At 47.4% G+C, this 21,443-nt stretch overlaps 1 protein-coding gene and 1 long non-coding RNA gene across 2 annotated transcripts in view; one reads left to right on the plus strand and one right to left on the minus strand.

Annotated features, from left to right (window-relative positions):
- LOC144159598 (uncharacterized) overlaps nucleotides 1-21,443 on the minus strand; it is a 699,997-nt gene that overhangs the window by 628,235 nt on the left and 50,319 nt on the right. The gene's annotated exons all lie outside the window — the stretch shown is intronic.
- Nucleotides 1-21,443, plus strand: part of LOC144159597 (glycine receptor subunit alpha-3-like) — a 134,777-nt gene that overhangs the window by 39,495 nt on the left and 73,839 nt on the right. The window contains exon 2 of the mRNA XM_077691184.1: nucleotides 11,708-11,795. The gene's annotated coding sequence lies outside the window, so the exon portion shown is untranslated. The remainder of the gene's footprint in view (nucleotides 1-11,707; nucleotides 11,796-21,443) is intronic.

A 21,443-nucleotide genomic window follows, 5' to 3' on the forward strand; every position in this document is an offset into this window, starting at 1 on the left:
TGGAACCCATTACATATAAAGGCTGTCAACTTTCCCTTAAACGTCTCATGATATGGGGCACAGTACGAACCGTCTGTAAATTATGGTTAGCACCTCGTTTAAAACACAATGAATTTAAGACCCATCAGTGTATCTATAACAATTGGCTACAATTTTGTGCCCCTGCCTCACGAACTTCAGGCAAAACCTGACGCGTATGCCTGGCTCGGGTTTCGGAAATCCTCGACGAGGCGTTTCTCGCAATCCTCTTGCACACCACGCAAACCATGCTTTGCGTTCTAACCATCACAGTAGTCCCGATTGCTTTATTTCGTTAGTCTTTGTTATTTTTTATTTCTATGTGCTTCTTGTTGACGAGCGCCCTTACGATGGTTTGCAAGAGTCCGAATTGACTACGAAATCGTGGTGAGTTCTGCTTGGAAATGGTAACAATGTAGTTATAACAAATGTCGATTTATTTTATTTTTCGTTTATGTCTGTCTTTATTTTCCCTTTTTCTTGCTTGTCTTTTTATCTCGTTTCTTTTTTTGTAACTCTGTTCAGTTTTAGTTATCAATGAGTACTTTCGACAGTAGTGACGGCCTCTGCAGAAGGCGACGCCGCATAAGCCCACCTGTCGGCTTTGGGGGGCCCATTTTATCTTTGTATGTACTCTATGATAATTAAATTATCTTATCTAGCAACGGCATTGCCCGCTTGCCGTTCCTTCTCTTGTCTACCAGAATCGGTTTTTGGTCACCTTCATTTCGTCGCCAACCTCCACTGGCTGCACATTCCATTCAAGAGTGCGTACGAGCGGTTGAGGGAGTCACGGGGACCGTCGAGATGGCGCGCGACCACCTTGTCAGCAGGGACCTGTGGAGACACTTCGACTTGGCGTCCCCCTAGTGATGTTGGCAGTATTGGGATGGTAGCTTTTCCCACTCACTCGTTGCTTGCTGTTCTGTCGCTCACTCTGTTGACTGAATCACGCGAAAATCTGGCCGACATGACCCGCACACGTCACGCAATAGAAAGCTTTTCGGGCGCGCAGATTATTAGACTACGTTCAACGTTGCTTGTGTTGTGGAGTCATTTATCAAATAACTGTCCCCGATTACTACTGACGGCAATGTGCTTTTTCAGCATGTTTTCTACAACATGGAAATTGCTTAATAAAGAAAATATCTTCAGAAGAAATGCGTCTGCCTTAACACAGCTAGCCGAAAGCAGAACTTAAGTCGGGCCTAAGTGTTCGAAACACTTATATGTTGCGCATTCCTAATTATTAACGCGAAATAGAAATTTAGGTACTTTAAGTTCACAGTTTGAGGAGGTTAAAGACTCAATTGTTCAGTTAAATCATCTTTACTTCGTTTTTGTGTCTTTACCGGCAATACCTTTTATACCAATCCCTCGATAAATATCACATCTGGTATTCAAATTCTGCAATGAGCTCAAAAGCACTTCATACACCACATTACGTCAAAAGGTCCTTTTTTTATTTTGTACAGATTATTTCAGAGTGCCGAGTGACGTGAAGTGCGTTTTTTTTAACTAAAACAAGCAAAGTCGTACGCGAGAAGTATTTCTAAGAGAGGCAGGTAGCCTTTGACAGTGCGTCTGAAAAAATACAAAAATACAAAATACAATATGTGTAGAAAATGTTCCAAGTGAAGGAAGGTTTCCAACACACCTAACCAAGCAAGAAAAAAAAAGCCGCAGATCACAATTTCAGCTTTACACTTTGGACCGGGTATCTCGATCGACACCAACCTTCTATAAACAGGAGCGTATAGACATCTGTCTCAGGAGAAATTTAAATCCGAAATCTAGGCGCTGCCACAAAAGAGCTATATTAGGACGACGATATTTCGTCGCATTAGAGGAATTGCGAGGGGTGGCTCACAGGAAGCTAGCGCCACAACAGACGAGCCCGCGTTAAGGACGGCTCGGGGAATGGGCGGCACGCCGAAACAGAATGCCCGGGTGCTCCCGCAAACTGCTCCGAGAAGAATTCCAGCAAGCACCGTATCTTTTTTTGCATTTTTGCCATCCCCTGACAAGCTTTCATTCTAACGCGCTCGTTCCTCTATGCGCTGACGAACAACGACGCAGACTAACGGTCACAGTTGAGGGACTCGTGAGCGCGCACGCCACCACCACGGCTTCGAGAGACGGGGGGCGTCTCATAAAAGCGCACTCCCGCGAGGAACTATACGCACGTGCATGTACAGAAGCACGCATATCTTACCCGCTCAAAAACTAACCCGTGCTGCTCTGGTGGCCTCTTTCCGAGATGGGGCTAAACGCGTTGTTTCAGCATGCAAGCTGTTATGTAGCCCTCTTTCCGGAAATGCAAAAACGAAGCTGCGTGCTGAGGTGCTAAATTGCTGTCCACATGGCCAAGCAGGAAGGAGCGGCCGCATGGAACGTTGGAATTTCCGTTGCATGCATAAGAACCCAGACTCGCGAAAGACGAAAGACTGCCCATCCAGCTTCGCTGCTGTTAGAGAGGGAGCGTGTCTGCGTGCGTGTGTGTGCGTGTACGTGCGCGCGTGCGCGTTTGGGTGAGGTGAGGTGACTGTGAGAGGGAAAGAGGTTCCCAGCCTGCACCACATATGTATCGCAGGGAGAGAAAGGGAAGCGGAGGGGGTAGAAATATGGGTTGAGGTAGTGGTACAAAGGTTGTTGGGGCAGGAAAAGGAAGGGGTAATGGGGAAGAAAGGTGTGGAGGGTGCGTCCGTGCGTGCGTGCGTGTTTGTGTTCTTCTGTCTTCGGCAGCGTTTGTCTTTTCGTAGTTGCTTCCCCCGACACCCGCCGCTGTGGCTCAGTGGCTATGGCGTTGTGCTGCTGAGCCCAAGGACGCGGTTTTGACTCCCCCCCGCGGCGACCGCTTTTCTGAAGGAGGCGAAAAGCGAAAACACCAATGCGTTCGAGACTTCGCCGCTCGTTAAAGATCTGCATGTGGTGGAAATTAATCCGGGGCCCTCCAATACGGCAAGCGTCAGCGTCTGTGAAGCATCGGCGCGTTAAACCTTATAATCAGTCAATCAAGCTTCCCCCGACCGAGTTCTCAAAACGATTGTGGTACCTAAAAAAACGATATGCCTTATTAAAAGGGGAATGAAGACAAAATACAAGTTTAGTTCACTCAAAAGACTCCTTTGTCGCGATTACAACGATACCAACACATTGAAAACTTTACACAAATAATGGATATGTCAAAGAAAAATATATAGCAGTGGCGACTCCCTTGCCACGTTCCGGCAACTTTTCTATGACGTCACGTATAATGTTTGCGCCATTAGTGGCATCCGACCTAAGCGGCCGCTAAAAACATGGCTCGGCGATTTTGTTGGGGTTTCTGTTTCTGTTCAATGGTAACACATGAATTCTTCTTACGTGCTGTGGACCAACTGATTGCTATGTTTTGATTGCTTGCTCATATTCCTGCCCATGCCACGTCAGAGTTGCGCTAAATTTCAAAGTTTTTCAATATTAAATTGCTTGTTTCGGGCTAAAAATGTATTATGTGTTTGTAATGGCACCGAGTTAGTTACAAAAATTGCTCCTTCAAATTAAACGATGTCTTATCTTTATGGCCCCTATAGAATTATTATTTCCGCCAGGTCGACTATTTGTTCCGCATAAAAAAAGCTACGAAAACGAAAACAAATTTACTTGGCATGGCGTCAAAAATACCCATGTTATAAAGAATTACGTTTCCGAACATCGACCTTTAGGAAAGAATATTTGGAACACACATACAGAAAAGCAGCAAGTGTGGTTCCCCAACCAACTGCTACCCGCCGCGGTGGCTCAGTGGCTAAGGCGTTGTGCTGCTGAGCATGAGGACGCAGGTTCGATTCCCGGCCGCGGCGGCCGCTTTTCTGATGGAGGCAAAAAGCAAAAACGCCCGTGTGTAGGAGATTTCGGCGCACGTTAAAGATCCCAGGTAGTCAAAATTAATCCGGAGCCCTCCACTACGGCGCGCCTCATCGCCTTCGTTGCGTCGGCGCGTTAAACCCTACAATCAATCAATCAATCGACCAACTGCTCGTATCAACCTTTTCCTGTTAAATTGCGCAGCACACATACAAATACACAGGCAGCGATTTTGATGAAGTTCGACAAGCTCAGGCGGGAAATTAAGCAATGCTCCGAGATTGCCCTAAGTATTCTGTTCATTGTATTTTATTTTTCCCGTACTTTCCGTGATGACGCTGTGTTCAGCTCAGATTACAAGTTAAGCGCCATTGCCCACGAAATATTCGTTCAGATTCACTGATCCTGAGAATTGCTGCCGAAAGAATAGGTGAATGAACATTTCGTGGTTTATTATTGATAGAAACACTCCGAGAAATTAAGTACTGTATGACCACGGTATGCGCAGAATCTAGCTTCGATCAGCTGCCTCTCCCAACTGTCATTATAACTACACCCAGGGCCGGCGATTGTTTCAAGAAAGCACAGCGGTTGCAGTTCGCGAAAAGAGCTGAAACCAGTTCCGCCTGTGTTTTCACGTGACAATTGTCGTAATAGGAAGGAAAAAACAAGATCTGACACAAATAACGAGTGACTTAGCTACGGCAGACGAGACAAGCCACACGTTCGTAGCATAAGACTAACTTTGCAGTGTAGAAGTTTACGCATTCGGACTTACACCAATCGCAGAACCAGAAGGTGTACTAGACAACGCTGCACCTATTACAATACTGTCCGTCCTTACACCAGTTGAATTCAAACTGGCAGCCCCGTTTAAAAGGAAAGTTCTGTACTTTGCAAGCCAATGGTTGTGTCGCGACCGTCGGCGTCAATGGAAAACTCCCGCGATGAAATAAAAAGAAACTGGCACTACTAAAAATCGAAAGTTGCCGGAGTAGAGAAACGGAGCGAGAGCCCGTTGTCTTACCATTTGAGCTACGAGCGCAAGTGGAGACAGGCAAGACAGACGGTGGCCTCACCAAGCACAGCGGCGGGTTTACCTTCTGCATTCTCGCTGAATGCAACATGATTGCATCACGCGACCTATCGCACCGCTGTGCGCTCCTCCCAAGGCACATGTAGCGGCCGTGTGTACACCAGTGGTTCGTCCATTTCGTCCTCAAAGAGTTTGGAATCGTGTGCAACACCAATACCAAACAATCGACTACCATCCGTGGAACGAGCATTGATTTTACCTTCACGAAGAATATAACTTCGTTGGAAACGCAAAGTCTGAGTCTTTATCACGCCGGTCATTAGGTCATTTTGAATGTCATGCTGAAGTGAATTGATAACGAACGTGTTACACGTGCAGAGTAACGTGTGATCAACGCAAGCAGGCCGTGGTCACCCGTGGCAGTTGGTGCGTAAAGCTTCGCTTCCCAACCACCTCCAGAAGATGAATTGGCCCGCACTTTTTTTCATTCAGGCTAATTCATGAACCGAATGTTTGCGAACTGTATAGTGTGTAAAGAAAATAAACTGTAGGCGTTGCTTTCCTTATTATTCATTTCCAGACTTAGCAGGCAAGCACCAGAAAGTTTTTCTTCAACGCGAACGCTGAGCTCTACGAGAAAATCAAGAGCGTAAGCGAAAAAATTTAAAAATGATAGGCAGCGCGCTAAAATGTTAAAATGGGGAAACGCAAGCCATAGAAAAACGCAGTTCATTTGCGCCAACCAGAAAATCTCATTTGTCAACCGTGGGCGCGGTAGCACAGACCAGAGACATCAGGGATTGAGAGAAGAGATAAGGGATGACAAAAAAGTCATCCTACAAATTTAGCGAGTGACATCCGCAAAAAATACCTGATTATTTAATTTACTCATCCTCTGTTTTCGTCTCTATTTCTAGGACTTTCTCTCTCTTGTTACTGACTTCGCTACTTCACGTATACAGAATATGAAAATCAAGGAAACCAAGCAGAAGGAAGGAAAAAATATAGGGAAGAGGTGACACTCCTAAATAAACCATTTCTTTCCAGCTGTGCAAAAACAAACAAGAGGGGTGTAAATTTCGGCGAGCGATTTAATTTTTTTTACGCGCCCGTGCGCCGCAGTTGCCACCGGGAATTTAAATAACCCTCGTGGCAGCACCCGTAATTTATCCTGACGGCACCTTGAATTTTATCCGCGTTTGGGGTAGACGTGAAGAATCCTACGCAGGATCACTTATACCAAGAAATGCTTGCATTTTTTTACGAACTGCTCCTCCTGTAAACTGAGAACCTTGCTTTTATTTCTGTAGGAAATAAGAAATCATTGTCTTCAGTTCTGAAATAAAACTCAAAAATCGTTCCTGCTTAAACACACGGGCATCTTCTTCTCAGGTTCTGAAATCATCCTCTCTCGTTTCGTTTATTCTGCGTGCTTGATATTCCCTTAACATTTTTATACGCCAATTCCTTCTTTTGCTTGATTTTTCAATGATGCTTATACACATTTTGTTTACTGCACGAAAAACAAAATCATCCTGTTTTTCTCGGGGATAAATATTACAAACACTCTTATTCGGCATGCGGCAGGCTTTCCCGCAATACATCGGTGAACAGCGGTGTCGCGGGTGTCGCAAGCGACACCCGCGCGAGCTCGAGCGCGTCCAAACCGGCCGTGGCAGAGTGGACCAGCTCCAAGCATGCTGCCGTTGGCGCCGAAAGCGCCGCATTGGGTGCTGCGGGCTGCCGTGTCACCGATCTTTAAGTCCGCGCCCCTCGCTGTCCGCACTTGCTCGGTTCGCTGGGTTTGCAGTTATTAGATGCGACGCTTAGAACATCTCTTGTCGGTGGCCCTGTCCTTCCTGCATGCGTCCGTCGTCGTCGGTGTCCGCACTCTCCTCCGCTCTGCCCCTCTCCTCTCCGATAGCAAACACTCTCTCGCGAGGGGTATTGGATTGGATTCGATTGGATTGGCTTGGCTTGGCTTGGTTTGGCTTGGATTTCGATTGGATTGGATTAAAGTGGATTGTGTTGCGTCATAGCCGCGGCAGACGCACTGGCGCAGGCGCGTCCCCAGGTGAGAGCGAACACTCTCAACATCTGCGGGTATGCGGCCCAGCGCGCTCTCACTCCGCCGGTGGGCGGCGCTGCGCGCAGTGCTGCGCATGTGCAGTACACTCTCTCTCCGCGGTCTCCTCTCCTTCGGGCACGCTGCGCATATAACCGGTGTGCCGCTCTCCGGCGGCCTTTCGGTCGACGGTTGCTCTCCGCTTGCGCTTGAACCCCCCTCCGCGTCGCATCACACCAGGGTTCCCGCGAGGGGAGGTGGGCATAATTTTCGCTTGTATCCATGCTTGCCTCCGCTCTGTCAAAGACGCCGAGGACTCCGTACCGCTTCCGAGCACGAGCGAAGCCGTCGATGCTGTGGCCCTGCTACGGCGATACTGCAGTGTCATTGAGGGCAGCGGTCTTGTGCTCGTCGACTGTTTAGATACCTTGGAGCAAGCAGTCACCAGAAACGCATTGCGCTCCAAGAAGCAGGCTACACTCACGCAGTTATTCCGCCCCAATAAACGATTTTCTTTAAGAGAAAGTGTATCAATAGTGAACTGCGGGGTGGTAAGAGCTGAGCGTTAGCTCGTGACTCCGTCGGCAGGATTGCTGTCATGTAGTTTTTTTTTTTTTGCTTAACTTTCTATATCAAATTTTTGCTATATCGAACTATTTTACAATCCTCGCGCTGTTCGATACGAGAGGGCTTTACTGTACTTCGCTAGACAACTTCAACTGTGTAGAAGTAGTGCCCGTCTTCGAATTTTAGAAACGGAATCCCTATCGGGAGCATTTTGTGGTATGTTTGATCTGAACGTTCGTTTTACGTCGATGTGTCCCTCTCAAACTATATTCTAGGTGCTTCTTTGAATCCGTGAAGCCATAATCTAGCTAGCTCAAAGTTGTATGCATAGGTCCCGCTCTGGGCTTGCAATAGGGCGCGTTCAACAACCGAGGAAACATTTGCTAAATCCGACAGCCTAACTGAGCGCGTCCGGGAAAGTACGATTGAAACGGTTCACAGCACAAAACGACACTTCTCCCTACGCCTATATGTGGTAGATTTAGACCGCGCAAGGAAGATCAAATAAAGCACGCGTTTCAACAGAACGGCCAGAAATCCGTGCACATTCAGTTTCTGCGCAGTAGTAGCTTTCTTTGTCGGTCGTTAAAAGCTTCTCATAAAGTCTACCGGACGCCGTTTCAAGTCGGCCGCTTCGTGTCTCTATGTACCCATTGCTTCAAGACTGGGCTCGTTCCATAAGCCACGAAGCACTCTGCTCTGTGAGCAGGTTGGGAAACATCAAGATGTCTGACCCCCTCACATGCGCCGCTTGGATGATTTTATTATGAAAAAAGAAAAGAATTCCATTTTACGCTGGAGTTATACCGCAGGCGTTACTGTAGAATAAGGAACAGATGCTTGTATATAAGTGTGTACTGAAGGGCTTCTTTGTACATTACATCCATCGTTTAAAAAACAGCGCAGCAGGATGGACTACGACAGGAACACACCTCCCAAGCGCTGACGAACAACTGTGCCCATTTTAATTCGCCGGAAAATATACATGAAAAGCGAAGGGAAGAGAAGAATGAACGAAATAAACTGTTGGGTAAAAAGTGAGAACAACCGATTAGTCAGGATTGCAACAACAACTTTATCCGCCGCGTGACGATTAGTAGATGACTAGTCACGTTAGGTATGCGAATTCCTTAACCAGCTGTGACACGGACGGTTCGCTGATGCAATCGCTTCCTTTCTTGCCTATTTGGTAGGCTTCGAAGATCCCCCTCTCCCTTCGAACATGGTAAGTGGTGAGTGTGGCGCATTCTGTGAAATTGGGAGTGCAGCCGCAGGAGGCACGCTGATAATGTGCCTGCCGCCTGTCGAAGACCTGGTTGTATATAATCCTTTGAGCAGAGAGACACGGATACTGAAGAACTCTCAGGAGGGTATTCTTGCAAACATCTGCAACAAAAAAGTTTCACTTTTATGGGAAGTTCATGGCCTTAAAATTCGCTAATTCATTTTGGACCAGTGTAGATACTGCCCCTAGCTCTGCTCCGTGAATCACTTTGATGGGCTTTTGTGGCAAACACCTCGGTGTACAAGATATCTTATCGTGCTCTGAAGGCCCACAATGCAGTTGTAACTTCTGTGCTTGGGCCACTATCGAAAACATCGTTTTAAAAAATGTAATGTATCTCGTTCGGCAATTCAACCCCTAGACTACTCGTGCTTGAACGAAGGTGTTCTCTATGTGGTCGGATGTTTTTGGAAGGGACTGCGCTTGGACAAATTCGTGCACTGGAAGTGGCATGGCATTTGATTCGCTGACGTTCGACTGTGCACGTTACTTTGACTGCTTGTTTGACGTTTGTCCTTTGCTTTAATTTTGTCCGGGCACAAGTCCCCTCCCCCAAAATTTGTATTAAAACCTTTGATATCGCGTCGTTTCTCACTGCATGAGTACATCTGGTCACGTAATTGACCTGATGTTGTCAGGTGGTTGAAGTTCAAAAACTACCAATTAAGTCGTATATTTTGTAGCGTTTCGTTTTACGTAAGGCCACCCTTAGTACAGCTGCGACTTTTATTGGTCATTCTTACGACCCACTGCGTTTACACCAAAAACTGTGGTTGATTCCTCTGTCATAGTAATCGCTTAAACACGTAAGTGAAATGGGCAGCTAAATTTGCAGCTGAGCCTGATTTGCGGGTCGGCGGCTGTGTGGTGGGTGTGCTTAGCGAGCGACGTCCTGCTGGAGGATCGCTTCTGCAAGAAGATATGGCGTTATTTCTGTGACTAATATGACGTTATTGAAATCTTGGGATATCCCGGTATAAAACTTTCCTGTTAAAATATAAAGCCCGAAAACAAACAACTCTACGTATAACGTGCTTTATAGTACTAAAGGTTGCTTCCCCGCAAGAAGACCTGTGTGCAGGGGTGCACCCATTACAGGCCGCTTGCTTCGCTGTACTGGCGCCATTTCCGTGACGGATATGCAGTCAACGAAATCTTTGTGTACCCCGGAATAAAAAACTTTCGCATTAAAAAACTGCCTTCTGTGTCTTCGGGAAGGCACCCCTTGATGGAGGTGATATTAAGATGTTTTGAATGTGTGGTGCATTCCTTCCTTTAGTCTAAATGTGCAAAGAGCCTGAGACCTTACTGTCCGTCTTGTTTTCAAAGGTTTTTGCTAATTGTGTCACTGCACCTAGACGCATGTCTTAGGCCTAGTTATGTTTACACTTCATAACAGCGTCGAACATCTACGAAACGTATTGTGTTCCATTGCCGCAACAGTGTAATGGACCAGACTGAATGTTGTAAAACAGTTAACTCCTTTTTGTGGATGTGTGATGTTTGTGACTACATGCGCCCATTGTGGATGTGTGCGTGTGTGTGCGTGTGCGTCATGCCATTCGCTCTGGCAGCATGACTGCGAGTGTGTTTTTACAACGTTCCTGGAGTTGCTCTTCCTCTTGCGATGCGGAATTATTTATGTTTTCGTGGCAAACCAGTTTAGCTGCGTCGTCTGCTCTACTACGGCAATGAACCTCATAATCTTTATTTTTTTTTGCCAGATTACCTGCATGCGAACAAATCAAACTTTTGCGCGCGCAGAAGATATCGCTTGAATGAGTCCTTGTGAACCATAGGAAGAAATGTAGAAGCTTGTGCCGTAACTATGGTTGGTCGTAATTTGCGCTTTATTTTCCTCCACTTTTAACCATTTCCCTGTATGCGGCAGAGCTAAGTCAAACTTTAACTGTTATTTCATACCTTTTTACTGACTTTATCTACCTTTGAACTATTAATTACGTGCCCTTGCCGTTTTCTGTTATCTTATGTAAGCACTCTGTTGAGAAAAATTAGCAGTGGCTTAGCTCGGCTATGCCTTTAGCTGGTTATTCTTAGGTTTCCTGGTTGTCTGGGATTAGCTGATTATCATGCTTACTGCCGCTAAAACGATTTCCAATCCAGTCTAATCCAATCCAATCCACTCCACTCCAATCCAGTCACAGCTTCTCGCGTATGCGCAGCACGGCACTCCAGGAGCCACGCAAAACGGCTATCAAGCGGCTCCGGCGCAGCGTCAGACTTGGCTACTGCGCAACAGAGGAGCACAGCTAGGCACGCGCCGGCGCCAGTGTGTCTGCCGCGGCTAGGACGTCACTCCTCTGCTATGCCCACACCGGTGAATTTGCAGACCCAATACTTGTACTCCAATTGAATTGGATTTCAATGCAACGCAATCCAATTTAATCCAAGCCAAGCCAATCCAAGCCAAGCCAAGCCAAGTCAAGCCAAGCCAAGCCAAGCCAATCCGATCCGATCCGATCCAAACCAATCCAATGCTCCTCGCGCTTGCGCAGAACGGCCTTTGGCGGCACACGCGAAACTGCTCAACCTCGGTCAGTGTAGCTTACGCTACAAAAGGAACGAGCGACATGAGAGACAGCAACATGGTATACTCGACGCTGTCATTGTCTGGGCAACAGTGTTTACGTAATTCCAGCCCGCGCTGATGAAACACGTAAATAAATAAATAAATAAATAAATAAATAAATAAATAAATAAATAAATAAATAAATAAATAAATAAATAATAATTAATTAATTAATTAATTAAAAAGTAAATAAATAAAAAATAAAGAAATAATAGATAACTTAAATAAAGAAATTCATTAAAAAATAAATACATAAATAATGTGTTTTGTATTCTGTTTCCTCTCTGCATACCTCAGTGGCGCCAATGCTGTAGAGAGCCTGAGCCTGTGTCTTCCTGGTGAAACTGCCGAACCCTGCTTCATTGCACTGTGATCCGGAATCTCGGTAAGCCACGTTCCTACTCCGAGTGGGTTTCGCATTTGTAAGGCAGCGTTACTTAAACTTTCTGAATGCTTATTTCTGGTGGCGTTTAGAAGAACACGCAGTGCGGTGCGCTGCGAAAGAACTTGACTACTTAACCAAACAACTCTAAAGTAGTGCCATCTTTTATGCTAATGTTTCTGCTGCTTGCGTTCTACAAAAAATCGAAGGGACCATCCTTGGTTTAATCCAACAGCAACAGACGTGCAAGGAATCCTTAGCGCCCAGAAATCTCTTCTATGACGCCGAAAAGCTTTCCTTTAGATCCCGCGCTTTAAGCTAAGCGTGAACTAAACTACTTAACCAGCAAACTATATTCGAGTCCACGTTTTATGTTGTTGCTTTTGCCTTTGTTGCAAACATTCCGTTTTTATAAGCCTTGGCTTAAAAGCAACTGACGTGGGAGGAATTCTAAGCGCCTGGCAATAGTTTCCTCGACACGAAAAGGCCGCGTTTTATATCCTACGTTTTAAAACTAAACTTCAAAGGCCGGGCTTGCAAACTTCCCTCCTTTTTCCCATGACAAAGTCGTTGTACGTGTTAGCACCCAGTGTCCTTATAACCCGCACCCGATGTCGCCGAGCTGTACCCGTGTCGTGTCATCTGCTCCACATTTCGGGCCCTGGTGTGATTCAGTCGTCGGTAAAACACACACGTCTTCGCCTGCTTAAGCAAACAGCTGTAAAACTTTCCCTGGGAGCAAAGATGCAAGCCTCTCTCGTTTGGAAACAAATAAATGGTCCTGGCAAACTGCCGCGTACGCAGTAAAAAACCTCGACACGCCAGCCGTTACAACGTCCAAAGCAGATGCGTTGTGAACGGGACGAATTTGCATTGAAGGCGAAACTGTCGTGCTCGTCCAGAAAACAGTTTACGACTAGCCTCGTGTTGTGAGGCCGGCAATGCGGCCAGAATTGCGTGTCGGCTGTAGTATCTTAGCTTGGGTGCCGCTGATTGTTTGGATGGAAACCCGCCCCCAAAGGCTTTTTCAAGGTCGCCGAACCAGATGCGCCCCTCTTTTCGTTCTGCTTGTCCCAGCCAAAGCCTGTGCCGCAGGAACACTTTTTTTTACATGTGGGGGTCGTTACGAAACATTGCATTCTACCCAAGTTAACAGTCGTGATGTACGAATTCCTATTTGCATACGTTTTCACGCCTGCGTATTTGCTCTTCCCAAACAAAAGTTCCCGCATAACTTCCCTGCAATGACCGAGGAAGTTTATACCCGAATACGTCGTGCAGCGCTTCAAATGAGAAAATGAATCACCAGGCTCAGCAATCCGCAAGCCAGTAAAAGAGGTGGCGTGGACACAAAGGACAAGAACGTAAATGTAGGTTCAAAACATAATATAGAATCACGACCGTATGTAACTACATATATATATATATACCGTTCTTCCAGATAGGTTTAAGAAGTGCGGCTCGAAACGCCACGCACGGCCAAAGGCCGTGTCCCTGGTATTAGAGGTCAAACCAACTGATGGTGGCCACAAACCTATGTTTTACTTCAAAGTACATGCCGCATTCTCTCAAGAGAAGGAGTCAGACCGGATGCACTCCACGGCGTCGGCACGCATCTTAACAATACTAACAGCTTTCTGCAGAAATATAACTATCGAAATCCCTCAGAAAGGCTACTTTATTTCGAAAAAAATTGGTATCATTCTACTTAAGTTCCTCTCTGCTCTCCAAAAGTTCTGATGTGTCACCAGAAGGTTTTGTACATATTTCAAGTGCAGTGTAGGAAGTGAAGCAGCGTGGAAGTTGATACAAAGACATGGTCAAAATATTTATTCTCAGGGAAAGTATTTATTCTGAAATAAATAAACGTCAGAACAATATTACCCTAACTCCTTCTCCAGGCTGTCCTTTCTATAGTCCAGCGAAGGCCCAATGTGTCCGTGTTTCCTCTCGCAACCAGACGTCTTCTACACTTTCAGCACACCAGAATTTCAAATAAGAAAACATACAGTGAAAAGGCAGCTCTTTCTTGATGAAAGGTCTATTTGCAGAAAAAACAATTCACTTCTATTCCTACTTCAGAAAAGGGAGGCTGGGGTAATTACGAGCGACATACTCGTTGTTACACTCATTGTCAAGCTATGCCAGTGGGGCGCTCACTTGTAAGCCGAACAAAAAGAGCCTGTCACATCTGTCGGCACAAAATGATAAATTGCTCCTGTTCCGCCTCCCTCTTTCGGTCGTCTTGGGATAAGGACCCTAAAGAGACCAGGCTGTCTGCCCAACAGTAGAGAAATGTTTATCGCGCGTTTCCTTTTCGTTCTCTTGTCCCTGGCCTTCATTTGTTGTATTTCTGCTTCCTTATTTTGTTTCGTGCCGTTTCCTGGTCCTTTTGAGGTAGAGTACTGCCATCCGCAACAGCGTCTTCCATCATTAGGGTTATGGCCAACGGTAGTAGCGAAACCTTCCATAGACACGACCTTGACGTGCGGCAGTAAATTGAACAGTTCTGGTCTGGCGACGCCAAAGTGGAAACGTCGACAGTCAACGGCGGCTTAATGTGGCTTTAGAGCTTGTTTTCCCCCGAAACCATGTGCCATGCTTTTTTGTGCGAATACTGCGGGCCAAAATGAAAAGAAGCACTGAAAGCTTTCAACTTAGTCTTGGTAACTCGTACTCTTTAGACACTAACGCCGCACGGAAGGTAAATAAAATCGATGCAAATATCATTCCCCGATATTTCCGCAGAGGAGAGACAATTGCTCCCATAAATGAACGCGCCATCAGAGTAACGCCCAGCATCGCGCATATATTTCATCTCGTTTTTCCCCTGACCGAAATATGGACGTACTGTTCACTCTATCCATTCTTTATCCACCGACTGTGATGGCAAGTTCTGAATGTGCATAATAAGTTCGAGGCTGTCATCAATAATACTGTGTAATAAAAAAATGACATCACTTTCGCCGGATTCCGCTCGCGGCATTTTTGCGTTGGCTCGCCTTTTCTTCTGAGCTGCCCAGGGCTACCACGCTCCAGAGCTGCCGGTGAGGCAGACACGTCAGGGTCCGTCGCAGTACAGGCAGCCGTGAAAGCTAAAACTGGTCCAGAAGTGCAATTTCGTCCAACCATTCCCATTAGCAGGATACTTTTCTCATTGCGCCGTTTTCGTTTCTGGGTTACTATAACTACAAGGCTTAGCCAATCTCACTTGTCAGCCCTACATCTATGCTATTACGTAAACGTACTTTGCTAAAACTACGCCTGAAGTGCGATGGTGTCTCACATTGGCACCTTCAGTGTATTTTTTGTTTGTTTGTTTGCGTCCTTTCCTCTTTCGGTCTTGTTCCCTTCGTTTTGGAACAACGCATTCACTAGGTCCGCCTTAACTGGCTACAGCCATAGCTCGAATGTGGGGTTGGGAATGAATGCCCGAATGGTGTTCCGTAGACCCCGGGTTCAAATACCGGACCCAAATGCGCCTAGTGTATTCACCTTGCCTCGTCGGCGATTGATTTTAGGATTTTGCTGCCTGATGTGCGACCTTTGCATCCGGCAATTACTGTCTATCTGATTTGTAAAACTGGGCACCACCTCTTTTTCGCAGGTTACCATGCAGTAGTGTAATGCCGTTATCGTTTTCTAGGGGCGAACACTAAAGGCCGGGGATTGTCCGGCGTCCGGCGTCCGTGCCCTCGGCACAGCACCCTGCGAATCGAAACATCTGTGAACAAAAGGTTCATAAAAGGTTAACAAGAACAAAATAAAAGGTTCACAAAAGGTTACAGAGAGAGAGAGAGAGAGAGAGAGAGAGAGAGAGAGAGAGAGAGAGAACAGCACCGTGTAAATAGAACCATCTGTGAACAAAAGTTTCACAAGAGAGAGAGAGAGAGAGAGAGAGAGAGAGAGATCCTCGAGAGCCTCCTGCGCATGCGCGATGACCTTTATATTGGATTGGATTTGGATTGAATTGGATTGAATTTGATTGGATTGAATTACATTAAATTGAATTGTATTGTATTAGATTGGATTCCAAATCGTTTTAGCCGCAGTAAGCACTCTCACGGGTGGTTTACAGTAAGAACGATCCCCAGTGCTTCGCCCACTCGTCATGATTCACTTAGTGGTAATGCGTGAATTTTCTTTTTTAAGTGTTTTCTATTGTATAATTTTGTGTTGCTATTCTAACAGCCCTTTTTTTCTTTTTTTCTCTTCGTGAAATGTTTTCACGCTTGAAACTCCGTCTCTGCTGCCAGTTTTACCGGGCGCCAGAGGTGAAGTCTGGCCATATTTATGTGACCATTAGCCTCATCACCATGGTAGTATTGCGCACCTTACTGCAAAAGTAAACTCCACTTTAAATTACTCAGTCACACCGGCGTCGACCGCAGCCCTTGTGCCTAAATGTGCATTTGATTCTTCCGCAGTTTAAACGAGAGTTGGAAGCCCCTAATTAGTGACTCTTGATGCCTATCTCCTTCCTGTATACTCAGAACGCAACAGCGTTTTCTCCAAAGACATAAAGTGTCCTTTGGCAGGAAAAACTAACATTGAGTTTTGCATAAACGCTCAATTTAGCTTCTATGTTCGTCCCACTTTCATAAGATTTCCCTTTTTGCTACTCCTCCGAATCACTCGAAGCGCTTTCTCAATTGTGGCGTCCTAGTCCACATATAAACGTTTGCGCCGCTGACAAGGACAACAAGCAAGCACAGGACCGCCTCAGAAGGTTTTATTTGTTTTGTGAATTCCTACGTACAACTTACAAACGCTGACAAGTATGCCGCACGGCACTATCACTGCTTTCGCGCGCTCTAGCCGTCTGGGCGTTTCCAGAGCATGACCGTAGCAGCAGCCGAAAGGCTTAGTCGGAGCGAAAGATAGATCCGGCTGGCTATGTACTAAATCCACTTTTTCTCGTTCGGAAAGGTTCCGCAATTTCCTAGTATCGGGACGAAAAAACGGCTTTCGGCGTCGACGTAAACCACAGAATGGCTGAACTCTCACGAACCACTTGAATGTCGCGCTTGAGGCAAGAAGATGCAGGCACCGGCTAGACGATAGCCCTACACGTGTTCTCGTAGATATTGCAATTCTCAAGACGGTTACCTTTTACGTAGAGAGGGAATTTATGTAGCACTTCCTTGTTTGTTTAGTGTTTACGCATGAAGGAGAGAACCGAAAGAATTACAGGAATAATTCACATTTCATGATTACATTTGAATAGGAAGTATTTCCTTGCTTTAATAACTATTCTTCGAAACCTCATTGGCATCCACAAATAAGAAAAAATATGATTCTTAACGGGAATAGACCGCTTAGCGGGAATACTGCGTGTGTAAATATGTGTGACTTTTTGGTAGCGTTCTCCCCCTGACTACTGAGGTTTGCTTTCCCGCTGTATAACAGTTCTTGCGGTGGTGCACCCTTTACAGGCATGTTGGGGATCCGGGGGAATTGCAGCCAAGTTGGTAGTTGCCGAATTTTTTCAGAGGGAAAGAGCGGTTTTCGCAGCATTAGAAGAAACTAGATATATTGATTGATAGAGGGTGTGTTGGGGGGGGGGGAGCTAGAATTCGGACCACACTAATATTAACGGCCTCTCGTCTTCTTCAATGCACTAAAATTGTCTGCTGCCTTTATTTCCATATTCTAAACTTGAAAGTCTTCTTCCTCCGCCATATTTTACCTACGTGCAATTTCTAACCGACTCTGTCACGGCGGAGGTAACTATGCAAGCTCCTGTACAAACAATTATCTCTCCGGGATGCGTTAGCCTAGGAGTGCAGCCAGTATTTGCAGTAGAATTACCAGCTTTGTGTGTCTTCTGGTGTTACTATAGTCAATTTGCAGAGTCATTGCTAACAGAGTGTCTCAGAAAATCGTTGCAGCACTTGTCTCCACGTTTCTGCGCGCAGAACATTTGGCCCGCCCTCTGCACATCGCTTCCTGGTTCAACACGGTTATTGCAGGCTTCCCGCAGCCTCCCCTGCTTAAAGCTATTCGCCCATGGGAGAAGACCGGGGGGTGCAAAAGAGGCACATGCCCCCCCTTCCCCCCCCCCCCACCCCCCCCCAGCCGCACCAGCACTTTTCCTTCCCTCAGCCCTATTGGTTTCCCCCGCTGTTCTACGTGCTAGCCCCCCCCCCCCCCCCCCCACCCCCTCAAGACAAATCCTGCTGACGCCTTCCCTTCGCTTTTACCATGAGATTGAAGTCCACTCCTATGTTTGTTCTGTAAGAGTTTCTGTTGCTAATTAGGTTACGTCGCACTGTTCGTCGCCTCTTGACGGAAGTGGCGTCGGTGTGTTTACCTTCGCGGGAACGACATCCTCTGGAACCCGCCAAAGACTCTAGAACGCCTTGGGGTTGAACATACATGCCTTTTGTTCCTGCTGAAACCCCTAAACATTCTCTAGCTCTCCTTGTATATGAACAGACCTGGGTTGATTGTGGCTTCCGGTCTTAAGTTTTCTTGACCTTGTTTGCTGATTCAGTGCTTGCCCTTCTAATTACGTGCATCGTACAACAGAAAAGGTGAAAGAACGTGAGTGAAGCTATTAGCTAGTCGCCCACACGGTGTATTTTGCCATTCGAATTTCGAAGCTTAGAGATGTACTTTTTTTAATATTGACTTGTAGGAAAGTGAGCCGTGGACTCGGTGATGCGCTGTGTCCTCCTACATTTATCGTGCATGCAAGCCCCGGCCGGAACTTAGAGAGCGGCGTAGACAAGCGACCACCCAGGAGCTGGGTGGTGTTCCAACTCCGCGTCGCGTGGAACTGCTTACGCTGAGCGTGCAAGCCCCGCTGATGATGATTGTAGGAGGATACGAATGATGATGATAGTGGCGCTAAATGTAGATGGTGTTGCTGCCACTACAGGGCTTTCCTCTAGCGTGGAGCGCGTTATGATGACAATGAATGACGTTTGTTATGCGCAACAAGAACTATGTACAGGTGTTTACACGTGAGTCAACGTTTTTCCGCATTCAAGTTAAGACCTTAATCAGTCCTGGTCAGTTCGGTGAGAGCATCCCGGGCATTGCCAGCCCTCAGGTGGCCTTGCCTGGGAGTGGCGCAATGGTCGCAGACGGCAAAAAACGGCACGCGTTGTGGAAGCCTCTAGGAGCACCCAGAGGCAAGAGAAACTTGCCAGAAAGTTATGATGCACCCTCTGGGTCCCAAGATGATCCTAAGATCAGGACAGTGACGGCTTGTGGGTGTTAGGAGGCTCCGTCATGCAACCAGTTCTTTTGTTGTACGGAGTGCGCCAACGTATAGGGCGTAAGAACCGCGGTCAATCCCGTGTTCGTCTATGAGTATGCGGTTTAGGGGCCCTGGACCGTTGTGGTGGGTTGAAGGGGCGCTTCCGATGATGTGTGAAGACCTGCGAGTCACGCATCATGGTGGTGAATACCCTGCTAACTCTAACGAACCGTTGTCGATGGGGGCGGGCGAAAGGGTAATTCCACGTAGTTTGTGATGTCCGCAAAGTCGTTGAAGGGTCGGGTCGAGGTGTAGCAACCATTCGGGTGCCAGGTGCACGGCGTTTGTGCGGCCGCTCGTACCTGCGATGGGTCGGACCAGAAGACGCGTCGTCGTCTGGCGAATGAACTGGCGAGAGTGCATGAGGTGTATAGGGAGAAAGAGGACGAAAGGAGTCTTCCAGGTTCTGACACACTGGTGCTGTCAGAGCAGCTTCGTGCGTCGCAAGTTTTGGGACGCCTACCGTCGCTCGCTCAGGTTTGGCTAGCCCATGTGGTTCGTGGTTGTCGGGAAGGTCATGCGGGGGCACCGTAGCTGTGTCCAGAATATTGCGGCGGCTGAGAGCGTCGTGCCTGAATGAGTCACGGTGTTGTCGTTGCTTCACCAGGGCGGGAGACGAAATGTCATAACGGCATATGGCGGGTGCGTCAATGTGCATCCCATTCGTCGTTGATGGTACCTGCCGTGTAGTGTGGCACTGAGGGGGCAGCGTTGCGGTTGAAAGGTCATAGGGTGCTGCCGTCAGACGAGGAGAAAGTAAGGTCGCCGCCTCGATATTGCTTGACTCACCAGTGCCTTTGCGTGGAGCGGCAGAAGCGGGCGAGGCGGGCGGTGGTCGGTGGACGTCCGCGATGTCGTCAGCTGCCAGTACCGTCGCTAGAGCTGAGGCTGCCACGCTGGAGGTGGAAACCGAGGTGTCGGCGTCAGCGAGAGGGGACGGCGCCGCGCTGGATGGCACGGAGGGTTCTATGTGTAGCGGTGTAGCGTGCGCAAGCTGTGCGGGTACCTCTTGTGCTGCAGGGGGTGGCGGGTCGTCTCGATAACCATAGTGCTCGAGCACGGCAGCCCGAAGGTCGTCGTTTCGCTGGGCAGTGGTAAGACGAGGACGCAGCGGAGCTCGAGGGGAAGCGTCTCCCACAGGATGGAGTGCTTTCCTGCACCGAACTTGCGGCAGATACACCTAATTTGCTGTAATAGCCGATGCCGACCAAATCAACCTATTATTTAAATAGTTTCCTGGTATTGCGGATGAAGCTCGTAGTCCAAGAACTAAAAAAATGGCAGAGTAACTGTTCACCTCGTTGCAAATGTCGCCTAAAGACGATGGTCTTTTTTCGCCTCTGCCAAGTAAATGGCTCTTTCTCTCCTCCACCCACAGCTCTACCTCTTCCCCTCCATTTTGATGCTTCCACAATAAGCACGGGGTAGATTTGCTAAAGGAAATCCAGTTTTTCCCTCGTTCCACTGTTCCCACAATCTACTGGAACATTTTGTGTATGTTGAACTTTGAATGCTGCCACGAGATTCAGGCTCGCGCTACATTTCTAGGTATTTTGCGTGTCAAAATCTTGTTTCAATGCGTATCTTTGCTTGCTGCCCCCAATATAAAGCACGCATTTCTTCACACTTACAAAACACTGCCGAGTACGAGTTGTGATTGTTGTTTTTACGTAAATAAGCCTAAGGGGTCCTTTTTGCTTGTCAATGTTAAAAAGTGTACGTTTTCCAAATTATGTGGCTGGGAAATGGTTGGGCTTGGTTGGGCTATACAAACGTCTTGTTCCAGAATTATTTTAACTTTTTGGCCAGAAGGCTGAAGCGAAGGACCAACAGACCAGCACACAAAAAAAGTTTCAGATTTAAGTAGACCAAAAAATATTAGCTTGTTTTAAGAAAACCTAAACTATGGGAATATCGTTTTGACAGGCGGCAACTGTGAAATAGAGTAAGGGAAATTGGTTCTAATTTTGTACGGATGGCTGTAGTGGTTTCCTGAGTAACTAGAGTTCCTGTATATAGCTCCCGCAGGGAGCTAAGAGTTGCGCGACCGACCGCCATCTTTGTTATCCGGATTGCTGCGGGAAAGCCGCCCGTCGCGAGTGAAGGAGCCTCGCCGCCACGCTTCCGACGGCGGCCGACGCGCGGTGGGGGCGCTTCGGTCGGCGGCGCCTTACGGCGGGTACGCTGGATTCCTGCGATGTCGCTCACGCCTCTGCTACTGCTGTTCCTGGGCGGGGCGCGGTGCCACCCGCGTCGGCGGCTGCGGCGCAGCCGTAGTGGGGGCTTCTCTGCGCGGCATGGATAACCGGAGTGTCGCAATCACGGCGGCGCGTGGAAAAGGGTCGCGCAACTCTTAGCTCCCTGCGGGAGCTGTATACAGGAAC

Source organism: Haemaphysalis longicornis, unplaced genomic scaffold, assembly GCF_048455015.1.
Source record: "Haemaphysalis longicornis isolate Haplotype H1 unplaced genomic scaffold, Haemaphysalis longicornis Haplotype H1 scaffold_10, whole genome shotgun sequence".
Lineage (NCBI taxonomy): Eukaryota > Metazoa > Arthropoda > Arachnida > Ixodida > Ixodidae > Haemaphysalis > Haemaphysalis longicornis.